Source organism: Thamnophis elegans, chromosome 4 (genome assembly GCF_009769535.1).
Source record: "Thamnophis elegans isolate rThaEle1 chromosome 4, rThaEle1.pri, whole genome shotgun sequence".
Lineage (NCBI taxonomy): Eukaryota > Metazoa > Chordata > Lepidosauria > Squamata > Colubridae > Thamnophis > Thamnophis elegans.
In genome coordinates this window covers 124790110-124814331 of record NC_045544.1, presented here as the reverse complement: position 1 = coordinate 124814331, position 24222 = coordinate 124790110, and the positions used below count along the sequence as shown (strand labels likewise).

Below are 24222 nucleotides of genomic sequence, written 5' to 3'. Positions count from 1 at the left end.
CTGACAGAATGCTAGGAGAAAAAAGGATCTTCCATATTAGACTAAAGTCCACTTTAATGCAGCAGATTACTGGATGCAGGGCCAGCTAGATTCTTCTTAGAAACCTGCAAGCATATTGTGTTGGGTAGTTGCTGTGCCATGGCTATCACTTTTTCCAGGTAGACACTATTATACAATGTGTAGCTATTTTGGATAATAAATCTCCAGGAACATGTACTTCAGTCATCACCATGGTCTATTGTAGGGAATACAATAATTTGAGGTAGAACAACTGCAGGCACGATTCCTCTGAAGAGATTGTTCTCAAGCCACTACAAGAGAACAGACGTAACTCCTAGAATGCTTGTTAAATAAACTGCCCCATGATTTAGAAGCAATCCTGAATACGCCCTTTTATTCCTAATTGTGACTAGCAAGAAAGATTATGATCAAAAGGGCATATTTGGGATTGTTACTAAAAAAATGGGATACTAACCTGCTATATAGAAAAGCATGTGCCTTGAACATCACCTGTGTCAGGGTTCCAAGAAGGACCCCCAACTAAAGAAGACTCCAAGGCTTGGAAGTTCCCCCGAGTTCCATTTTATTAGAGAATCTGAAAGCTTCCAGGTTTTCCCCACCCCAAATGAACATCTAAGCCACTGTCCAGTACCCAGATGTCTGTCACATGGCCCAGTCAGGCACCGTCCCAACTGGAGATGCCTCTCAGTCACACCCCCTCCAGGTGCAGGGCAAACTGTCCTTGACTCAGAAAGGAAGTTGTTATGACTATATATTTCCCATACTCCATATAATCCGCCCTCCCATTTCCCCTCAGCATTAAATGTGGCAGGCCTGAAGGCCCAGTGCAAAAGATGGCTTCCAGGCCTGACAACCTGTGTTTCCAGTAATGCTTCCAGGTGTAAACCATAAAGTAAAACAGTAAAGTAGTAAAATTTAAAAAAGTAAAACAGGATGAGTAACTTCACTCTCTAGAACAGTGTTTCTCAACAGCTGGCTGGGGGATTCTGGGAGTTGAAGTCCATAGGACTTAAAGTCACCAAGGTTGAGAAACACTGCTCTAGAAGCCATTGCCTCTGTGTCTGTAAGAGAGAGAGAGTCGGAGATCATAGTTTATCTATTGGTTGTGTTGCAGTTCGCTGTGCCCATCCTAGCAAGCCATTTTGTGACTGGGCCTGTAATATGCGTTCAAAAGTTGAGATGTACTCAGTGGCATCAAAACATTGTAAAATCCTGATGTGCACTGACTTAAGGCATTTTTTCCCCTGCATCTTCAGGGTGGTGTTGCTTCTGTTTAATGGGATTTGAGTAACATTTGCCCCTTCGCTTTCTGTGAAAAAGTACCCATTTTATTTTAGGAGTGGATGGTATAAATAATCAGAACTATAAGCTTCTAGTGCAGTCCAGCTGTTGCTTATTCTATCTCCATGCAATCATTGTCTCTGTGCCTACATGATTCTGTAGGAAGTTAGCACCCACCCCTCTCCTAGCAAAATGAAATATTTTAGGAAACATTTAAAAAGTCAGAAGACTATGTTTTCCTGGATGAGAAAAGGAGAAACATGTTTTAAAGACAAAGCAGCTTCCTGCAGCTCCCTTCCCTATCCCCTTCAGCTCTAGGATGATGGGGTTAAGACGTGGCCCTCAGGACATGATAGGATTAGCCCTCTACCCATCTCATCACATGGGCCCTTGGAAGATGACATCATCCAGCAAGGCTCAACCAAGCTTGTGACTCAGGACAGCCTACAGAGTTGCTCCTGCATGGCCCCATGGGAGTCTGACAACCAATCAGAATACAAGCTCAAATTCAAAAGTCCAGAGGGTATAAAGCTCAGGCACACTCAGCATCTCTCCCCATTTTTTTCTTCACTCAACATCTTCAAGGCCTGTCCACCGTTAAGCCATCTTTCCAAGCAACTTCCATGAATCCAGTGTTTCCCCCCACTTGGAACTGAACCCAGAAGGATATTCCTTCCACAGTTCCAGTTGTCTTTGAAAACACACCCACCAAGCCACACCACACCCACCAAGCCATGCCCACAGAACCAGTAGTAAGAAAGTTTGAATCCCACCACTGATCGGGAGCACTACTTGAACTTGTACATGAACAGGAACAAAACCAGTCAATTTCAAAAAGCAGCTTTACTTAGAATAACTGTGACGATACCTTTAATACTATTAAAGAACATTTGCCTGTCCCAGGTCCTTGGGGAATGACTCGATAGGTGGACACAAATGCCGAATCCAGTTTAAATATCTGGCACATCCAACTATAATAATATAATCAGTCATGGGACAGTAATGTGATGCTGTGAGTGTCTATCCCAAAACAAATATAGGAATGAAAACACAGACTTACTCTATTTTGTTAACATTTTATTTATTTAATGATGTGGCGGCTTGTCGTTTCTGCAGATTTCTAAAAATTATCCTAAAGTCCATACATGCCTCATAAATATTCACTAGCAAGATTCACTATCTGGGACATTGTGATAAATTTTGTTAAGGTCTGGAAAGTGAGTCAGAAATAACAGACGCTGAAAGTATGGCCAGGAAGATGTTGAAAGAACAAGGTATAACAATCCTGTAAACTAGTTCAGTGTTGGTATCCCGTCTTCTGGTATGTTGGCGTTGGGATGCTTTCATTCCTCTTGGATTTAGGCCCTTGAAGATTTCAATCACAGGTGGAAAGTTACTGCCTGGATCCCAGGTTAATCCATTAGAAAAGAAGTAGATTTAGGATACCAATTTCTCACAAATGGGCATTGCTCCTTTGAGAACTGGAAAAATGAAAATGCAACTCTTCATTCTCAGGATGAGGTTTAAATGTATTTTTAATGCAATTGGAAGTCACATTAGATCAGCGGTGTCAAACTTGCAGCCCACAGGCCAGATGTGTCACGTGCTGACCCCGCCCTCACTCGGTTTAGCAAAGGGGGGGGAGTCCCGATGTCACGTGACACCACCGTGACGACACGACTTTGACACCCCAGCATTCGATGGTTTTAGAGGGAAGCCATGTTACCGCCTGAAACCAAAACACAATACCATACAATACAATAGCAGAGTTCGAAGGGACCTTGGAGGTCTTCCAGTCCAACCTCCTGCCTAGGCAGGAAACCCTATACCGTTTCAGACAAATGGCTATCCAACATCTTCTTAAAGACTTCCAGTGTTGGGGCATTCACAACTTCTGGAGGCAAGGTGGTTAATTGTTCTGTCAGGAAATTCCTCAGTTCTAAGTTGCTTCTCTCCTTGATTAGTTTCTACCCATTGCTTCTTGTCCTGCCCTCAGGTGCCTTGGAGAATAGTTTGACTCCCTCTTCTTTGTGACAACCCCTGAGATATTGGAAGACTGCTATCATGTCTCCTCTAGTCCTTCTTTCTATTAAACTCGACATCCCCAGTTCCTGCAACCTTTCTTCATATGTTTTAGTTTCCAGTCCCCTAATCATCTTTATTGCTCTTCTCTGTACTCTTTCTAGAGTCTTCTAGAGTCTTTACTATATCGTGGCGACCAAAACTGAATGCAGTATTCCAAGTGTGGCCTTACCAAGGCATTATAAAATGGTATTAATACTTCACGTGCTCTTGATTCTATCCCTCTGTTTATGCAGCCTAGAACTGTGTTGGCTTTTTTGGCAGCTGCTGCACACTGCTGGCTCATATTTAAATAGTTGTCCACTAGGACTCCAAGATCCCTTTCACAGTTACTACTGTTGAGCAAGGTACCACCTATACTGTACCCGTGCATTTCATTTTTCTTGCCTAAATGTAGAACCTTACTCTTTTCACCATTCACCGAGTTTCTGTAATGGCAACAATATCATATCTGCCCTCTTTTACTTGAATTTCTAATTTGTCCTGTTTATTCCTCATACTCTGTGCATTGGTGTATAGACATTTGAGTCCATTTTGATTGACCCTGTGTTTACTGTCTACATAACCTGTGTTATGCCTGACTGCCCCTATTTTCTTGCCACTTCTATGATTCATGCACATGGTATGGCACTCACTATTAAATGCTTGGTTTTGCTTGGCAGCGGGAGTGATAATCTTACCCACACAAACATCTGTGTTACATGCACACAAGGAAGAATCTGGTAGTACCCTGTCAACTAACAAATGTGTTGGGCTGAAAAGATACTACCGGATCTCCTGTACTTAATCACGACTGCTGAATGGCAGTGTGACTACAATCTTGCCTTATACAGATAGTCCTCAGTCTATGACCATAACTGAATTCTGGCAATTACAACCATAAATTATGATGGTCATAAAGCAGGTCATCAGTTACCCAATTTATAATTTTTTCTTGTGGCTAGATAGTTTTATATGAGCCGTGGTGGCGCAGTGGTTCGAATGCAGTATTGCAGACTAACTCTGCCCATTGCCAGCAGTTTGATTCTGCCCGGCTCGAAGTTGACTCAGCCTTTCATCCCTCTGAGTTTGGTACAATGAATGCCCATATTGTTGGGGACAATACGCTGAGAACCAGAAGTAAATGCCAGGTTTTTTTGCAAAAAGCATGTAAATTGCATTCATGTGACCGCAGGATTCTACAAATAGGCTGATTGACAAGTGTCCCAAATACAGTTACATGACTGCAGGGGTAGGCAGCCATTTTTGAAACTTCGGAACCAGGTCATAAATACCTTTTGGGGGAATCTGTTGTAACTTTGAACAGTTGCTGAGTGACTAGTCATAAATCAAGGACTATCTATACTCACTTCTATCACTGAATCCCTTTAGTTCCATTGCATGCTCTGATATATCAAAATCTTGACTGGCTTTAAAAAAACCTCTTTGATTTCTGGTAACCTAGTTTTCTATAAACAATATTCACCAATGTCATCATTCAACTATAGCAGGCCTGTCAAACTGGCGGCCCGTGGGCTGCATGTATCAAGTGCAGGCCACGCCCACCCTGGTTCTGCAAAGGTAAAAAAATGTCATGATACATCACATGGCACAATCGAGTTTGACACCTGTGAACTAGATCAGTGTTTCTCAACCTTGGCAACTTTAACTCCCAGAATTCCCCAGAATTCCATGTTGGCTCGGGAATTCTGAGAGTTGAAGTCCACACATCTGAAAATTGCCAAGGTTGAGAAACAGGGATTAGAGCTTGAAAAAGAAACAACTTGCTTTGTTTTAGATGGAAACTACATTTAGGATTCCTTAAATAGAACATGCCAGATTTTGAAACTTGAGACTTTCTAAAAACATACGTTCTCATTAAATTAATTAGAATTATTTTTTTATCTCTTACAAGAAGACATAACAACTAGGGATTCACGTTGACAATGTCTGCACACATACTGTATCATTCTCAGCGCAGGAGAGCACGGCTTGTCTGCATAATTACCTGCTATATTGTTCTGTATTGATGTAAATAGATTCTTCTTCACTACTACTGTCGCTTTCTGGAGAGAGAGAAAATAATTATGCATAAGCAGAACAGAACAAGAAGCTTGATAGCAGTACTGAAACATCCAAGTGAAAACTAGAAGGCAACTCACATTTTATCACTCTGCTGCCATTATTGGTTGTGAGCAGCGGTGGGTTTCACATTTTGTTACCACCGGTTCACCCTGTGTGCGCCCACTCGCTTTGCACATGCGGCTGGCCTGCGCATATGCTTTGCTCGCATGCACATCTACCATGCATGCGCCTGGCCACAAAAACATGTCTAAATAGAATAACATTGAGCCGGAGCGAGTAGGCAGGCCCACCCTCGATTTCCGCTATCGGTTCAGGCAAACCAGTCCGAATCGGCTGAATACCACCTCTGGTTATAGGCCAATGCAAGACTATGCACAATATTATAAACACCTTGGATTTGGGGATTTGGTTATTATTTTCTCCTATAACATGTCAACTAATCTTGACAGCACCTGCTATGTAATAGTGCCCATAATCCTAAATCTTTCAGATCATATTGAATTCAGCTCCTATTCTCCTATATTCCAGCCTTTCCTCTGTCATAGAGCACAGCCTTGCACTAGCCAAAATCACTGATAGCAATTATTAGCGTCAGTTTAAGTATGTGTAATAGATTAGTTCTTAACGTGTGGTCTGCAGATCCCTGCAGGGGCACAATGTCATCACAGAGGTTCAGGGAAGGCTTAAATAAATACTATAATTTAAGTTGGGCATCCCTGGCCATGGTCTGTGGCCATAAAAGGTACTTAAAGTGGGTCCATGGTGGAGAAATGGTTGAGAACCACTGTAATAGATGCTTTTTCAGTCATTCAACAACCCTGTGTCAGGCCTGCAGCCATCTTTTTTAAATTATCTTTGACCTGCTACACTTTCTATTATTCTACTATGCATTTTCTATTGTGGGAAAATGGGAGGGGGCATTGTACGGAATTCGAAGCTATGTAGCCATAACAAAATTCTTTCTAGAAAGCCAAGGTCATCCTTTGTTTCTGCACCTCTGTACCTGACTGGAAATGGATGGGTGGAACTGCCAGCATGGCAATGGAAGATTGGACCATGTGATGGACTTGTGGGTTTGGGAGACAAGATCTTGAACTTTCCATTGGGTGTGGGAAACTGGGAAGCTTTCAGATTCGGGTTTTCTCAGATGTGCCAACATGACTCTCTTAATAAATTGGAACTTTGAGGAATTCTTTGCCTCGGACTCTGATTTAATTTTGGATGCTATTTGGAACCTTGACATCCTGCTTTTGAATTTCCAGGGCTGAGTTTACCTAATGTCTGTCCCTGCTTCCATATCTGAATTGCTATCTTGTTCTCATAGATGTCTTCATCTGCCACAACTAGAGGAAAAAAGAGACAAGGAAATGTAAACAGCTGATTATTATTTCTGAAATTTTTAATCTCACTTGATTAGGTTAAGGGTGGTACTCCCTTACCTTCCCTACTGGCTTGCAAATGTGAGCATGCGCAAAGCCCTTTGCACATGTGCACAGACTTCTACGCATGCACTTTTGGTGAAAAGGGGGCCTAAATGGGATGCCGTTGAGCCGGGTAGTGGATGGGCGTGGCCACCTGAAATTTCCACTACTGGTTTGGGTGAACCGGTCCAAACCAGTAGAATACCACCTCTGGCCGCGGTGGTGTGGTGGTTAGAATGCAGTACTACAGATTATTCTGCTGCGTGCCAGCTGCCTGAAATTTTGCAGTTTGAATTTCATCAGGCTCAAAGTTGACTCAGCCTTCCATCCTTCCGAGGTGGGTAAAATGAGGACCCAGATTGTTGGGAGCGCAGTAGAGAGGGCTGTAAGGCACTGTGAAGCAGTATATAAGTCTAAATGCTATTGCTATTATTATTGTTCTTGTTTTTGACATCTTCCCCACTGCTGCAGGTGACCTTAGGACTTCACGCGGTGCATAAGTGGAGCAGAGTGCCTTGGGCCAGGTGAAAAATGCTTAATATTGAATATCTGTGGAGAGTCTCTATTATCCGTGTCCTGGTTTTTGCCAAAGGTGCATTTTTTTTTCTAAAAGGGAACTGGACTGCCTCCGTTTTTTTCCCTTTGAAATCGTTTCACTTCTCATCCAAGAAGCTTCTTCAGTTCTTCTGAACCGAAGAAGCTTATCGGAGGAGAAGCAAACTTTATCAAAGGGGGGGAAAATGAAGAAAGTCCAGCTGTTTTTTTTTTTTTTAATAGCACCTTTTGGGATGTTTAGTTTTGAGGCAGATTATCATACACATCTTCTTTGGAAAGTGCTTTCTGTAATAGAAACCAGAAGAAGAAACAGTCTCCCAGTCCTCTAGAGCAGAGGTCTTCAAACTTGGCAACTTTAAGACTTGTGGACTTCAACTCTGAAGAATTCTCCAGCCAGCTATGCTATGCTGGCTAGAGAATTCTGGGGAGTTGAAGTCCACAAGTCTTAAAGTTGCCAAGTTTGGGGATCCCTGCTGTAGAGCAAGTTTTAAGGTATATGACTGCAGGGGTGGGATTGAAAATTTTTAGCAACCGGTTCTCTGCCCAGTTGCTGGGTGGGCGTGGCCAACTCAGCCTCCTGCACCACAGGGGGTGGGTGGGTGTCTTTGTCCTTCGGAGGCTGGAAACGGGCCTGTTTCCGGACTTCCAGGAGGCCCATTTTTTGCTCTCCTATAACCTCCATGCGGGCTCTGCACTTACCTGGCATCCAAAACGGGCCACATGGAGACTTCTGGGAGAGGTGGGGCGGGGTGGGTGGGGCCAGCCAGTCCTTGCAACTCCCGGTTTGGTGAACTAGATATAAAATTAGCATCTGATTGGCACGAACTGGTCCAAATTGGCTGAATCCCACCCCTGTGTGACTGGAATGTGAGACTGCATTCACATGACATTAGAGTAGATTGTCTTATACCGAGTTTATAGTCTTATTGGGCAACAGCAGTATGCAATTGAATGGGGCAGATAACTATTTGGATTGATACAAGAAAAGAACATTCTCCAAAGAACTTACGTTTATTGCTTTTGATTGCCTCAATCACATTTTGGTATCCGTGGGAATCATCATCTAAAAGAGGGGGAAAGCTGAGCTTGAAAAAAAAGCATCAAAGTAATAAAGAACCACTGCACTTAGTGGGGTGGTGGTTAGAAAGCAGTATTGCAGGCTACTTCTGCCGACTGCTAGCAATTTGGCAGTTTGATTCTCACCAGCTCAAGGTTGACTCGGCCTTCCATCCTTCCAAGGTCAGTAAAATGTCCCAGATTGCTTGGGGCAATATGCTGATCCTGTAAACCACTTAGAGAGGGGTGTAAAGAACTGTGAAGCGGTATATAAATCTAAGTGCTACTGCTATTATACAGATAATTCTCCAAATGCAACTAAGGAGAACAATCGTGGTTTTACCCACTATGTGCAACTCATGGTGATCTTTGTATGAACATGCTCCTTGAGAGGCAACCCATCGTTTGCATCTTCAGAGAGGAAGGAAGGCGATGTCAAAGAGGAGAGGAGAAAGGGAAGTGTTATACAGCGGAGAAAGATGTTAGATGTCTTTCAAATGAGAAAAAGTCATGGAAGGAAAAAAGGGAGTATTAGAAAGAGAAAGGGCACCTCAACACTATTCTTTCTTGGCACCAGACAAAGGGAAGCCACAGGGCCCCAGGAAGTCCTAGCAGCATGGCATAATGCAGGGATGGTATTGAAAACTTTTAGCAACTGGTTCTCTCCCTTTTTGCTGGGTGGGTATGGCCATGGGGGGCGCAGCCTACTCAGCTGTCTGCACCATGGCGGGATGGTGGTGCATTTTCACCCTCCCCAGCCTCCGGAGGCTTTCTTTGAGCCTCTGGGAGGGCAAAAAACGCTTCCCCCAGGCTCTGAAAGCCCTCTGGAGGCTGAAAACAGACCCATTTCTGCATCTCTAGAACTTCCGTGAGGCCTGTTTTTTGCCCTCCCAAGGATCTGGAGGCTTTCTTTGAGCCTCCGGGAAGGCAAAAACGTCTGCCCCCAGGCTCGAAAGGCCCTCCAGAGGTCAGAAACACCAGTTTCGAGCCTTCCGGAACTTCCAGAAGGCCCATTTTTCGCCCTCCCAGAGCCTCAACACAGGCCCTGCACTTACTTGGCATGATGAATGGGCCACGTGGAGACTCCTGGGAGGAGTGGGGCAGGGTGGGCAGGGCCCGCCAGTCCTTCCAACTACCAGTTCGGTAAACCAAATGCAAAATTAGCCTCCGGTTCACCTGAACCGATCCGAACTGACTGAATCCCATCCCTGGTGCAATGCCACACGTTTTAGTACAAAACCACAATGCCCCAGGATACTTCAGGCACTCTGTCTGTATGGCGCAAAGCTGCCTCCACCTCCTCAGCCCAGTCCATCCTGCACTCTGAGGCCCCTGTCCTTTGCCACCTCTGCTGACCTTCACCATTTTTCTCCCACTTTTTGCTCCTGCTGCAGACCAAACACCCACACCTTGGCCCTTTGCCAGGCAGCTGCCGGCTACCTTCCCCAAATTTCATAAGGAAACCGGCTAGTGTGACCTGGTGAAGAAAACTTCATGGGGTCAGCAGCTGCCTTGCAAAGGGTCAAGCTGGCTATATTTGGTCAGCAGAAAGAGCAAAAGGATGACAAGTGGTCAGTTAGGGTAGCAGGAGCCATAGCAGGCAGTAGGCAGAAAAGCATAGATTGGGGAGGAGAGAGGCGGGGGAGTTGAAACAGTATAAGTGGCCAAATGCCCACATTTTTGACCATGTGACCACAGGGATACTGCAGACCTTTGTTCAGCACTGCCGTAACTCTGAACAGTTGCTAAATGAATAGTTGTACACTATCTGTGCCCTCTAGGCCAGATTCGGTTAACAAAAATTTAAAATAACTTGGTGTGATTGCTACACAGAAATTAGTAGTACCAATAAAGGAGAATATTTGTAGCACAAGGATCCTTGGTACTCTCAGCTTGTTTGTTTCTTGCGGATGTTTCATTACCCAAACTAAGTAACCTTATCCTAGTTTGGGATGATGTCATTAGTTTGGATAATAAAACATCTGCAAGAAAGGAACCAAGCCCAGAGAGCACCAAAAAACCCTTAGAAATTAATGGATTATAGATTATGGGTTACTTAACCGGTCTCCTTAAAACCGCCTCCTGCCATTTACCTCCCAGAGACCTATAAGATCACACAGACTAGGCCTCCTCCGGATTCCATCTGCTGGTCAATGTCGGCTGGCGACTCCCCGGGGGAGGGCCTTCTCTGTAGCGGCTCCGGCCCTATGGAACGATCTTCCTGTGCAGATCCGGACCCTTACTACTCTTCCGGCCTTCCGCAAAGCGATTAAGACCTGGCTGTTCCGGCAGGCCTGGGGCTGTTGATTTATCCAGCCCCATTCTAAGCTATATGAATGTTGTGGAATTTTAATGTTCTGTTCCTTTTAATTTTTATATGTTCCCCCTTCCTGTTTTATCTGTAAGTTTATTCTAATAAACTGAAACTGTATAAACTCTTGTTCACTTACCACTTGGTTGCCAATTGTGGTAATGATGTGAAGAGATCGGTTCACTAGAATGGAAAAGGGATGAAAGGAGAGGGTTGGGAAAAAAAATGGAATATCAATGAAATATTGCCTGTGAAAAATCAGCCTGCGGTTGATTTCCCATCCTGATTCAGAGTCACCCAAGCCACAAACAGAATTATAAATAATTTGCTCTTTTTCACATATGCGGTAAAGATAAAGGTTCTCCTCGCACATATGTGCTAGTCGTTCCCGACTCTAGGGAGGTTGCTCCTCTCCCTTTCAAAGCCAAAGAGCCAGTGCTGTCTGAAGACGTCTCCGTGGTCCTGTGGCCGGCATGACTAAACGTCGAGGGCGCACAGAACACTGTTACCTTCCCACCAAAGGTGGTTCCTATTTTTCTACTTGCATTTTTGTATGCTTTCAAACTGCTAGGTTGGCAGAAGCTGGGACAAGTAACGGGAGCTCACTCCATTACGCGCAGTGGTGGGTTTCAAATTTTTTTGAACCTCTTCTGTAGGTGTGGCCTGCTTTGTGGGAGTGGCATGCTGGCTATGTGACCAAGTGGGAGTTGCTTACCAGCCATGTGACTGAGTGGGAGTGGCTTGGCAGTCATGTGGCTGGGTAGGCATGGCCGACTTGTAAAATGTGGTGAAACTCACTTAACACTCTTACTTAGCAACCAAGTGTTGGCTCAGAAACTCTGGCATTTGAAGCACGCAAGTCTTAAAGCTGTCAAGTTACAAGACCCTTGCACCCCTAACCCTTTAGAAAAATACCCCAGGGGTGTTCAAACTTGACAGATTTAAGACTTGTGGATTTCAACTTCCAGAATTCCTCCTCCAGTCATGTTGGCTCAGGAACTCTGGCACTGAAGTGTGCAAGTCTTAAAGCTGTCAAGTTACAAGACCCTTGCACTCTTAACCCTTTAGAAAAAAAAAACACCAGGGGTGTTCAAACTTGACAGCTTTAAGACTTTAAGGTTTAGATAGGACTCTTAGAGGTGGGCAGGGTGATTGGTGAGCCAGCCAATCAGTGAGCAGCGGGCGGGGCAGCGTGGTGCGGACGGGCGGGGGGAGGGAGCTAGAACTGGTTCTAAACAGCACGGTAGATTTGTGGAACCTCTTCTATGGAAGAGGTTAGACCTGGCAGGATCCCACCCCTGATTACGCGGCACTAGGGATTCGAATCGCCGACCTTCTAATCAACAAGCTCAGTGTCCTAGCCACTGAGCCACTGCGTCCCTTGCGGCGACATATATGGTATCCTTGTTCAAAGAGTCCCAGCTCAAAACCAGTTTCTCAACAAGTCTACAAAATGCTCTAAGATAAAATGCTGAACAAAAATCACTCAGCCTGAGCTATCAAATCTGAGGGGGGATTCTACCTGGGGCTTCCCCCATCAAGGGTAAATAACTCTTAGACCTCCATTCATACCCAAGCATGCTGTAACCTGCAAAATAAAAAAAAATGTGCAAAGGGAAATTATAAATCACACCACCTGCCCTCTCCTGGATACATTGCAACTGAAGCTTTCAAGCTGCCCAGCCATCACTGCAAACAGTTGGAAACTCTGGAATTTACAGCTGCAACATATTCAAAGAACAGCAGATGACAGAAGGCTGAACTAAGGTAAGAAAATCAATCTAATTTGAAAGCCGAGAAGCCACTTTTAAAAGAGCTTTGACTAGCAACCCAATAGCTACACAACAGGAGCCAAAGCAAGACGTCAGGATACAGGTGCTATTGCCGAAAAAAAAATTTTCTGCATGTTCTCTCCAGATTGTGGTGCTCCATAGAATCATCAAGTTGGAAGGTGTCATCGAATTAATCAGAGCATCTCAGGCAGGCGATCATCTAACCTCTGCTTTTTATTATTATTATTGAGTCTGTCATCTGCATCTCTGTAACTATCTGGTTTGGCTCTGCAACCAAACAAGACAGACAGAGACTTCAACGGATAATTAGAACTGCAGAAAAAACAATGGCTACCAACTTGCCTTCCATTCAGAACTTATATACTGCACAAGTCAAAAAAGAGGGCTGGGTAAAATATCTACAGACCCCTCAATTCCTGGGCATAAATTGTTTCAACTTCTACCCTCAAAATGACGCTATAGGGCACTACATGCCAGAACAACTAGACAGAACAACAGTTTTTCCCCAAATGCCATCACTCTGCTTAACAACTAATTCCCATAACATTGTCAAATTATCTACTAAGACTGTATTACTATTATTATTATTCGCTTCCTTCCTAGTACCTATCTCTTTCCCAGTACCTATCTCTTTCCACTTATGACTATAACCTTGTGGTTTGTATCTTTAAAATTTATATTGTTTTATTTGTTTCCTAGTATAATTTGATTGCTTATTAGTAACCTATGTGTAAGGTCTGCAGTCATATTTCTCTTGGATCTTTGGCCTGCCACACTTTCTATTATTCTACTATGCCTTTTTCTATTGTGGGAAAATGGGACGGGGGATTGTATGGAGTTAGATGCTATGTAGCCAAAGCAAAATTCCTTCTAGAAAGCCAAGGTCATCCTTTGTCTCACCATCTCTGCACATGACCGGAATTGGATGGGTGGAACTGCCAGCATGGCAGTGGAAGATTGGACCATGTGATAGACTTGTGAGTGTGGGGGCAAGATCAACTGGGTGGGGAAAATCTGGAAGCTTTCAGATTCGGGTTTTCCCAGTTGTGCCAACATGGCTCTCTTAATAAATTGGAACTTTGAGCAATACTTTGCCTTGGACTCTGATTTAATTTTGGATGCTATTTGGAACCCTGACATTATGACTATCACTCAGTGTTGTATCGTATGATTCTTGATGAATGTATTCTATTTGATTTTTCTTTATGTACACTGAGAGCATCTGCACCAAAGACAAATTCCTTGTGTGTCCAATAACACTTGGCCAATAACGAATTCTATTCTATTCTATTCCAAAACATCCAGCAAAGAGGCACCCACTGCCTCTTTGCATCATTTGTACTGTAATCAAATTGTTCTCTTGGCTTGGAAGGGAGGTTTTGCACAGCCTTCCTTCAACCTGGTGCCAAATTGAATTAATGGATTCTGGAAGGTGAAGCTGAAACACTCACACTCACTCACACACACAAACACACACACACACACACACATGATGTTTGGCTAAATAAGGCACATATTAGTAGATTAAAGGGAATTGTATTAATATTATTAATGGGGGATAGTTAATTAAGATGTAAGGGAATTATACCAACATTATTAATTGTGGATAATTAATCAAGTTAAATGTTCTTTATGTAAAAAAACACGATTTTGATGATGTATGTTGCTTAGAGCAAAACAGACCAACAGATGAAATGTGAAATGGCAATTTGGTTCAACTTGGAAGATAATTTAAATTAAGAGACGAAGATGAAATGTTGAAGAGTGGGATGGGGAATATGAGAAACATGTTTAGCGATGGAGCTGATGTTATTGTAAGATATTGGAAATTAAGAGCAATTAGTGATATTGTTTATGCACTAAGAAGAAAATAAGTTTAAGATAAAAAAATGTGGAAAGAGAATAATGTGGCTGAAATTAGAAACAGAGATATGCTGTAAAATGGATTATGAATATGAGAGGGTGAGAGGGTGTCATGTGACTGGGTGGGCGTAGCCAATTTTTTTTAACTTTTCAAAGCATTTTTGCTATATTCGGGCAAAAAGGCAGGAAAACAATGCTTTAAAAAGTGGGGAAAAAGACCTTTTGACGATCACGCAGCTCACAGCTAAGCCATGCAATCATCAGAAGCTTTTTTTTACTACCGGTTCGCAGAACCAGGAACAATCGTCCCTACCGATTCGGCTGAACCGGGCCAAACCTGGAGGATTTCACACCGGACCTTAACTTCAAGCTTGTTAAAGACTTAGCAAGCCCTTTTAATCCAGAAGCTTGTTAATTCTTTAAACAGAGGACTCTATAAAGATGGGCCACGCCCTTTGGAAGGGAGGATTACACAATGGTACTGTGGTCACCAGTAAAAATAAATTTATCTTTATGCTTAAAATGATAACGATTCCAACTGAAGACCCCAAAGATTATATTGACAGAAAACTTACACGTAAGTAGAGTCGTCCTCTGTTTCAATCTCTGAAAAGACAATGTGTGGATTAATACCCAGATCAGGTAGAAAAGTTGCTTGTGGTGTAAAAGTTTACAACAGTTCATTTAGTGACTGGTTCAAACAACACTGAAAAATGTGACATGATTGTTTTCCACAGTAACAACCTTTGCAGCATTCTGGGATCATGGGATCAAAATTCAGATGCTTGGCAATTGGTTCATATTCATGACGGTTGCCGTATCCCGGGGTCATGTGATCCCCTTTTGCGACCTTTTGACAAGCGGAGTCAATGGGAAAGCCAGATTCACTTAACAACCAGGATACTAACTTATCAACTGCAGCGTTTCACGTAACATCTGTGGCAATAAAGGTCGTAAAATGGGGCAAAACTCACTGAACAAGTGTCTCACTTAACAATGGAAAGTTTGGACTCCATTGTGGTCATAAGTTGAGGACTATCCATAGTAGATTAACATTTAAGCAAGCCAGGGAGACTTCAGCACCAGACATTTTTTTAAAACAGTTCATTAGCCTGTAAAATATAGGAACTGAAAGCTATATTTAAAATAATCTATAATCGTCCAAACTTCTTCCAGTGCAGAAATCAGTAGAAAATATCTGTAGTTCAAGGGTGAACTGCGGAATCCTTCTACTCTCTGAGCTTAGCTGTTTACTTGCTTAATAAGTAAGTAAATATATTTATTTTTGCAGATGTTTCATTACCTGATTAAGTAACCTCATCAGTGCAAGAGAGTGTGGAATTTGCTTCCTTATATTGGTTGTTCTCAACTTATGAGCATTTGTTTAGTGCCCAAGTTACAACAGCACTGAAAAAGTGAGCCAGGGGTGGGATTTGGAGGTTCTATGAACCGGCCATAACGTTAGCTACGGCTTCTCCCCAAACTCGGCCGAACCCATAGCAGCCCACTCCTGCTGGGCTCCCATGTCAGAACATATTTCTAGAAATGGTATTTAACTGACTGCTCAGTTATTCTTAGTTTGGTCTGCAGTTGGACGCTTACCTGTTGTGAAGTTTTGAAATCTGGACTTGCTGCAGGTTTCTGAAAAATGACAACTAGAGACCATTAATTATCCGTGAGTGGGGATAAGTCTTTCTCCTGCCCAATGCCTTCTCCTCTCCACTCCCTACAGCTGAAAGGGGCTGGCCAAATGATCCCTCTTTTTTTCTTAAAAAAAAAAAAAAAAAGTCATGCATCAGCTTATAACCCAGAAAGCTCATCACATTCCTGATGGCATCATGAAAAATGTAATGGAGGCTGAATCCAAAATTTATTTGCTAGAGTGACAAACTGATTCTGTAAACCTACAGCAGAAGTTTCTACGTCCAGTACGATCCCACAGAGTTGGCCTCCTCAGGGTGCCGTTGGCCAGGCAGTGTGGGCTGGGGACCACCAGGGGGAGAGCCTTCTCTGTGGGAGCACTTTCCCTTTGGAATGAGCTGCCCCCGGAGCTTCACATAGTTCCCGACCTCCGGTCCTTCCGGCGCGCCATAAAAAGTTGGCTTTTCCAGCAAGCCGGCCTGGCCTGAATAAAATAAATTATTAATTTTAATTGTTAATTTTAATTTAATTTCTAAATCTCATTGTAAATGTCTATTGGTTTTTTTGGATATTCTATTTAATCTTTCTTTTAACTTTTGTAATATGTGTTTTTATGTTGTACGCCGCCCTGAGTCCTTTGGGAGAAGGGTGGCATATAAGTCCAATAAACCTAAACCTAAACCTACCCTTTACTACTTAATCTTTGAAATATTGCTGCTGGGCTCCATGAACCAAGAAAAACACATAGCAATAGCAATAGCACTTAGACTTATATACCACTTCATAGTGCTTTACAGCCTTCTCTAAATGGTTTACAGCATCTTGCCCCCAACAATCTGGGTCTTCAGTTTACCGACTTCAGAAAGATGGAAGGCTGTTAGTTCCCATTGTTAACGGCTGCTATTTAACTTTTCCAGTTTTAAATCCCCGCTGTTCTCTTTGTCGCCCACATATACCATAGGTTCCAGCTAAGATAATGTTCCGTTTCTCCTTTGTCCCTCAGCCAACCCGTCATTCTGTCCATTTCTGCACATTCATAAATCTTTTTAATTATGGCATCTTCCGATGGTATGATAGTAGATTTCCAAAATTGCGCATAGGTTATTCTTGTGGCCACAATTATATGTAGGCTCAAATGCCATATAGATTTACTCATGTTCTCTGGTTTTATGCTTAGTAAAAAAGTCTCAGGTTTCCATTCCATACTTGCCCCCGTAACCTCTCTTAGCCAGTTTTGAATCTTTCTCCAAGAAAGAACCAAGGTGGCGCAGTGGTTAGGATGCAGTACTGCAGGCCACTTCAGCTGACTGTTATCTGCAGTTCAGCGGTTCTAATCTCACCGGCTCAAGGTTGACTCAGCCTTCCATCCTTCCGAGGTGGGTGAAATGAGGACCCAGACTGTGGGGGCAATATGCTGACTCTGTAAACCGCTTAGAGAGGGCTGAAAGCCCTATGAAGCGGTATATAAGTCTAACTGCTATTGCTATTGCTATTTCGTGGCCTCAATACAGGACCACCAGACATGGTAGAATGTGCCATCCCTTCTTCCACATTTCCAACACAGTGGGGATAACCCAGGAAACATTTTGGCTAACCTCGTTGGGGGAAAGTGCCATCTATAAACCATCCTGTATATATTTTCTTTAAACGCTGTAGATATCGTGAGTTTAATAGTCTTACTCCATAGATCCCACCATTTACCCACAATCTCATAGCCAAAATATTAGATCGTATTAGATCCCTGAATTTTGTAATAAGAAGATGCTGATTAGAGACCGAGGTGGCGCAGTGGTTAGGGTGCAGTACTGCAGGCCACTTCAGCTGACTGTTATCTGCAGTTCAGCGGTTCTAATCTCACCGGCTCAAGGTTGACTCAGACTTCCATCCTTCCGAGGTGGGTGAAATGAGGACCCAGACTGTGGGGGTGATATGCTGACTCTGTAAACCGCTTAGAGAGGGCTGAAAGCCCTATGAAGCGCTATATAAGTCTAACTGCTATTGCTATTGCTATTGCTATAGACTAAACAATGAGGAAGAAAAGAAAGATGGAAGGCTGAATCAACCTTGAGCCAGTGAGATTCAAACTGGGGGAATTGTTGGCAGGCAGCAGAATTAGTCTGTTAGTACTGCTTTCTAACCACTGTGCCATCATAGCTCATAGAATTACTTCTGAGCAGTTTCCTCACCTACGGAGAGAAATCTTGCCAAACTAAAACAACTACTTGCATCATTATAGATGCCCTATGAGAATTTCTAGGGCGGAGATATTTTAACTTCTTTCTCCCAATCAGAGTATCTAAACTTCTCTGTCTCTTGGCCCCTCCCTCCTGGGCACCCAGTCCACCACATGTGCAAAGGCAATTTTCCTAGGAAGCTACTTCTGATAGTGATTTCTTCTTTGATAATAAAAATAGTGGCAATGGAAGATCTGCTTTATATGTGAGTGATGGAAAAGTTCCTTCTCTCCTGGAACAAAATAAAGATGGGACCCCAAATCTGGGATCTTCAAACTATAATTGGTGCTGCTTGATCCTATTTGGCCTTTTTTTCTATCTGATTTTCAACATTTCCGTGCGTATAAATGGGTTTGTATGTGGGTGTATGTGTGTATTATTTATACTCTACCGCAATCCATTAGACACTTGGCAGCTGTATGTATGTATAAATATATAATTAGGGGAAGCTAGCATGTTGCAAAAATTGTTTGCTTCAGAATTCATGCACTAAATTAAATCCAGTTAGAACGTCAATTTCACCATCTCAGCCACAACCTTAATTTTTTAACCATACCCTGCTACCTTTGATCTTTGTTCATCAGAATGGCTTACAAGTCATAAATGGAAAGAAGAAATAAGTTTTTTTACAAAAAAAATAAGTGCTTTGTTGGAGTGCCCAGAGGAAAAGAGAAATGTAGAAAAAAATGACAACACAGATGTAAGATAGGGCAAAATGAACAATAATAGGAGAAGCAGTGAGACTTAGATAGCTCCAAAGTCCAAAGTCAAGCATCTGGAGGAAAAAAATCACAATCAGGTGCATTATGATATTATGCATATGATGCCAATTATGTAATATGCATCATGTGTGATGATGGCATGATGCTTGCTCCTACTGCTTCTTCCATCTATGATATCCAAGCAGTTTCAGTTTTGTCTTTTGTAAAATAGATGTCTTTCGTACAAAATAGAGTAAGAATGCAGACCTGATCCAACCTTTTGGACTTAGCAATAGCAATAGCACTTAAGACCACTTCATAGTGCTTTACAGCTCTCTCTAAGTGGTTTAGAATAGAATTATTTATTTGTCGGTGCACAACATATGTACAATGAGATTGGTTGAGCTCCCTAAGTGGTTTACAGAGTCAACGTATCACCCCACAACAATCTGGGTCCTCATTTTACCTCACTTCAGAAGGATGGAGGGCTGAGTCAACCCTGAGCTGGTCAGGATTGAACTGCTGGCAGTGAGCAGTGAATTAGCTTGCAGTACTGTCAGAGTTTGTTACAGAAAAATCAAATCCAGCATGCACACACAGATAACTGATTCAGCTGGATTCATTAACTTCTTCATATGCATAATAACAGATGAATAAATGTACAATACCAATATAGGTTTTCTCTAACGTAGTAATAGTTACAAGCAAACACAGGCAGCAGTACAGCAGAGAGGAGTTACAGTTCAAAGTTCAGAGCAGACACACAGCCTTAAACTAGTTTACTTCTCAGAGCAGCAGACTAGTTTCAGTTTCAATTCTCAGCTAAGTCACCCTCAGACTCCAAGCTTAAGTTTCTGTTTCCAAAAAACAGCCCTCATTGGCTGTTGCTATGCCTATTCATTGCTGATTTATTCCAGTCTATGAATATTCATACTCTTGACCAGTATTGCTTTCTAACCACTTCCCCACCACAGCTCCCTTAATCAAGAAATGGTCAGAACTATACTTACCAAGGTCATTAAAGCTGGAAACGTTTCTGCTTTTGCTAAAAAGAAGGATAGAATTAGAAATGAAACCATCACTGTTGCTTTTTTAAAAAGCAACAGGCAAGATCTGCCATCTAGAGCAGTGATGGCCAACATTTTTGTCAACACATGCGACATCGCGCACATGCACCATAATGCAATGTGTGACCTTCCCCTGCGCATGCATGTGTGACCCCCACCGCGACCACCCCCCATGCACATGCCTCGAGCATGCACACGTGACCCCCCCATACTCACCCCACCCCCATGCATATGCACGTATCTCCCGCTTGCGGCCTGCTGCTGTGCATGCGCAGCAGAGACCCAAAAAACAGCTGGCCAGCAGGAGGTGCATGTGCAGTGGAACAGAGCTGGGGTGACGGCTCGCATTCCCCCCAGAGAGGGCTCTGCATGCCACCTGTGGCATGTGTGCCATGGGTTCGCCATCACAAATCTAGATGTCAGGCCTGCAATTATATTCCTTTTAGAATTTGGCCTGCCACACTTTCTCTTATTTCATTATGCTTTTTCATTAGTATTGTTGATGGGAGGGGGGAATATACGGGAGTAAGATTGTGGAATGTATTGTTATCATTCTTTTCTAGAAGCCAAGGTCGTCTTTTGTCAGGTGCACTAGTACAGTGGTCCCCAACCTTTTTATCGCCGCGGACCAGTCAGACGAGCCTCCCTCGGCCCTTCCGGACCGGCGGGTGGGAAGGCGGCCATCCTGGGCGCGCGTTCCGCAGGGGGGGGGGCTTCCTTCACGCCAAGGCTGACAGCCCGCGAGGCCGCCCCGCCTCCTCCTCCTCGGCCGCCGGGGGAAGGGAGGGGGAACCGACCCCCCGCGATCCGCTCGCTCGGGCAGCCCTTTTTCCTCGCTGCAGTTCGGCGGGGGAAAAAGATGGCCCTGTGTCCTACTTCGGGCGGGCGGGCGGCTGGCGCGGCGGAGGCCGGCTGCTTCCGAGGGGGTGGGCCTCCGCGCCGCGCTCCATGAAGGGAAGAGGGGGAGAAGGCGGGCTGCGGCCGAAGGGCCCCCGAGAGCCCCGCCGGCCTGACACAAAAGCGCTTCGGCGGAGCGGCGGGGGGGAGGGGCGGGAGGCAGGTGACACTCCAGGAGGGGGGGCAGAGCTGCGCCGCGAGTCTTACGTAAAGCCCCCCCTCCCCGCCTCGGCGGAGGAAAACATCTCCCACCTGGGTGGGGCTGCGCGCGAAGCGCCTCTCGGAACGGCGAAGCTCCCCAAGTTCCCCCGAAACGGCCGCGCTGCGCCCCCTCCCCCCCGCAACCTTAGTTTCTCCTTGGGAGGAAAATGCAGTGCCGCCGCCCCCCTCCTGCCCCCCCCCCCCTCGTCATTCCACGGGGCAGGCGGGCCGGGGTGAGTCCGCGGACAAAGTTTCGTCTCCCAGGCAGCCTCCGCCAGCAGCATCCCAAGTTCGGGCCGAGGCCGCCGCCGCCGCCCCCTCCCTCCCGGGGCGAGCAGAGCAAGAGGGCGGGGGGGAGATCGGGCCTCCCCTCGCCCCCCCAGCCCCGCACATCTGGGGCGGGGGGGGGGCCAGAGAAAGGGCGCGTTCATGAGGACTACAAAGTTGCAAATATGGCCCCCGGCCGCTGCAGCGATCATGGCCCCCGGCCGCTGCGCGGCCCGGTGCCAGGTACTCCACGGCCCGGCACCGGTCCGCGGACCGGGGGTTGGGGACCACTGCACTAGTACACCTGACCGGAAGCAGCTGAATGTGGATACCAGCGTGGGAAGAAGAAGATTGGATCATGTGATGGATTGTGGTGTGGGGACAAGATCATGAACTTTTAACTGGGTGGTATGCTGATGTCATTTCCAGAATTGGGATTAACACAGATGTGCTAAGATGTCTGCTTTATTAAATTGGAACTTTGAGGATCGTTTTGCCTTGGACTCTGATTTAATTCTACATGATACTTGGAACGCTGACACTAGAGACTTATCATGAGGTAAAGAACCATCCCTTGATCCTACTATTTGGGGGTGATAGAATGGCAGTTTTAGAGGATCCTGAATGAAGCAGTTGTTCAAAATCTCTTTCAATCTGGGTTCAGATCAGAGTCAAAAAGGGAATACATTGAACACTCTTATGGATGACCCAGTCAAGAGAAGGAGCACATCAGGAGTGGGTTGCTACTGGCATCATTGCCGGTTCGGCACACAAACTTTTTTGCATGTGCCAAAAGCGCGCTCTGCGCACATATGCATTTGCAGCTAAAAAGGTCTGCGCATGCGCAGAACATTAGAAAAGGAAAGAAAACCTTAACTTTTGTAATGAAGATTTTCTGCGCATGCGCAGAACCAAAAATAAAGATGGCGCCGACGACAATAGAACTGGTTCGGGGCTGTGGCAGGCCGAGTTATTAGTCGGAACCCACCTCTAGAGCACATTCTTTCTGGTTCTATTGGATCGCATTTGCATCCAGTGAGGGTTGGAATTTTCAGTCTTTGGTTGCTCCAACATCAAAAAAGGAAAATGTAGCCCAGCTGCTAAAAATACCCTACCTCTGTTTTGGCATTTTATTTCTCTCTGTCTAACACAGTACAAAAAAGAAACAAATGAATCACATATTTGATTGATACGCTTGGAAATCAAGGTCCAGCCAGCAACCTTAGCAATTATCCATGATAACATCTTAAAACATAACATAGGCCCAGCAAGGATGATGTTTTAAATTTTTTGCAAATTCACAGTTGTTATAGCCAAATATTATTATGTAACAGATCGTGTGTTTTTCCCCCTTAGGGCAGCCCATAACTATAGCAGTGACTTTGTAAAATCTTTTCCATAATCTGTCTACTTTGATTTCAATGCTTTATTATTTTTTTCCAATTCAGTTTTCTTGATTCTGCTCTCACTGAGAATTATTATTATTTGCTAACTACTCTGAATGTTTAACCAAGAAGGCAGGCCCTCACCTCCCCAAATAATCAAGCCCTTCTCCCCAAATTTGGACCCTGCAATTATATTGGATGAACTGCAGAATATTTGGCTTCTGTAAATTTGAGGGCACCAAATATTCCATGGCCATTGCGCAAGGTACCTTTGATTTAGTGTATGGTATGTCTTTTTTCATTTGTGACTGTTTTGACATGGAACCTGAGGAAAAGAAATATGTTTGTAAATAGTTTTAGAGGAAGCAGATTTCAAATTCCAACTGTTCAGCTTCTGCTATAAGAGAAATGGGGGAAATTATAATCCAAAAAGTTTGGTTCACTTAAGTACAGTTTTAATATTGCTTACTTCAGTACAGTATCGGTCTTGGTCAGTGGTGGGTTTCAATTTTTTTTAGAACCACTTCTGTAGGTGTGGCCTGCTTTGTGGGAGTGGCTTGCTGGCCATTTGACCAGGTGGGAGTGGCTTGCCGTCTGTGTGACGGGTGGGAGTGGCTTGCCAGCCATGTGACTGGGGGGTGTGGCCAACTTGTAAAATGTGGTGAAACTCACTAACAATGCTCTTGCTTAGCAACCAAAATGTTGGCTCAGAAACTCTGGCATTTGAAGCGTTCAAGTCTTAAAGCTGTCAAGTTACAAGACCCTTGCACCCTAACCCTTTAGAACCTCCCACCAGGGGTGTTCAAACTTGACAGCTTTAAGACCTTGTGGACTTCAACTCCCAGAATTCCTCCTCTCGCTCTTCATCTTGATGATGTGTGGACGGGCGGCGGGAGACAGCTGGAATCGGTTCTAAACGGCACTGTAGATTTGTGGAACCTCTTGTATAGAAGAGGTTAGAACTGTCAGGAACCAGCCCTGGTATGGGTTAAATGCTTGATGCAGAGTTGAGTCATATCTGTAACGCAGGGGTGTTCAAATGGATTTCATTGAGGGCCGCATCAGGGTTGTGTCTGACCTTGGGGTGCCAGGGTAGGCATGGCTGGGGTGGGTGTGGCCAGCGTGACATCACTTGTATCGGGGGGACCTGTGATGGCCAAGTGCTAAGGCAGGACTTCCCTCAGACCAGAGGTGATATTCAGCAGGTTCTGACCTAGTATGGAGAACTGGTAGTGGAAATTTAGTAGTTTGGAGAACTGGTAAATACCACCTGTGACTGGCCCTACCCATCTATTCTCTGCCTCGGAGTCCAGCTGATCGGGAGGAAATGGGGATTTTTTTAGGTAACTTTCCCTGGAGTGGGGAGGAATGGAGATTTTATA

General features: G+C 44.3%; 1 long non-coding RNA gene across 2 annotated transcripts; it reads right to left on the bottom strand.

The window, feature by feature from the left end:
- Window positions 1-2362: 2362 nt before the first annotated feature.
- Window positions 2363-23156, bottom strand: LOC116507109. Of its 2 annotated transcripts, none has more exons than XR_004255155.1 (9): window positions 23110-23156; window positions 20034-20068; window positions 16050-16088; window positions 15023-15053; window positions 10931-10974; window positions 8434-8487; window positions 6723-6791; window positions 5372-5429; window positions 2363-3031 (listed from the first exon to the last, which is right to left on the bottom strand). It is a non-coding gene; the product is annotated as an uncharacterized LOC116507109 (long non-coding RNA). The 2 variants fall into 2 exon arrangements; XR_004255154.1 differs by having other exon boundaries at window positions 2363-2783.
- Between the last annotated feature and the right edge of the window lie 1066 nt (window positions 23157-24222).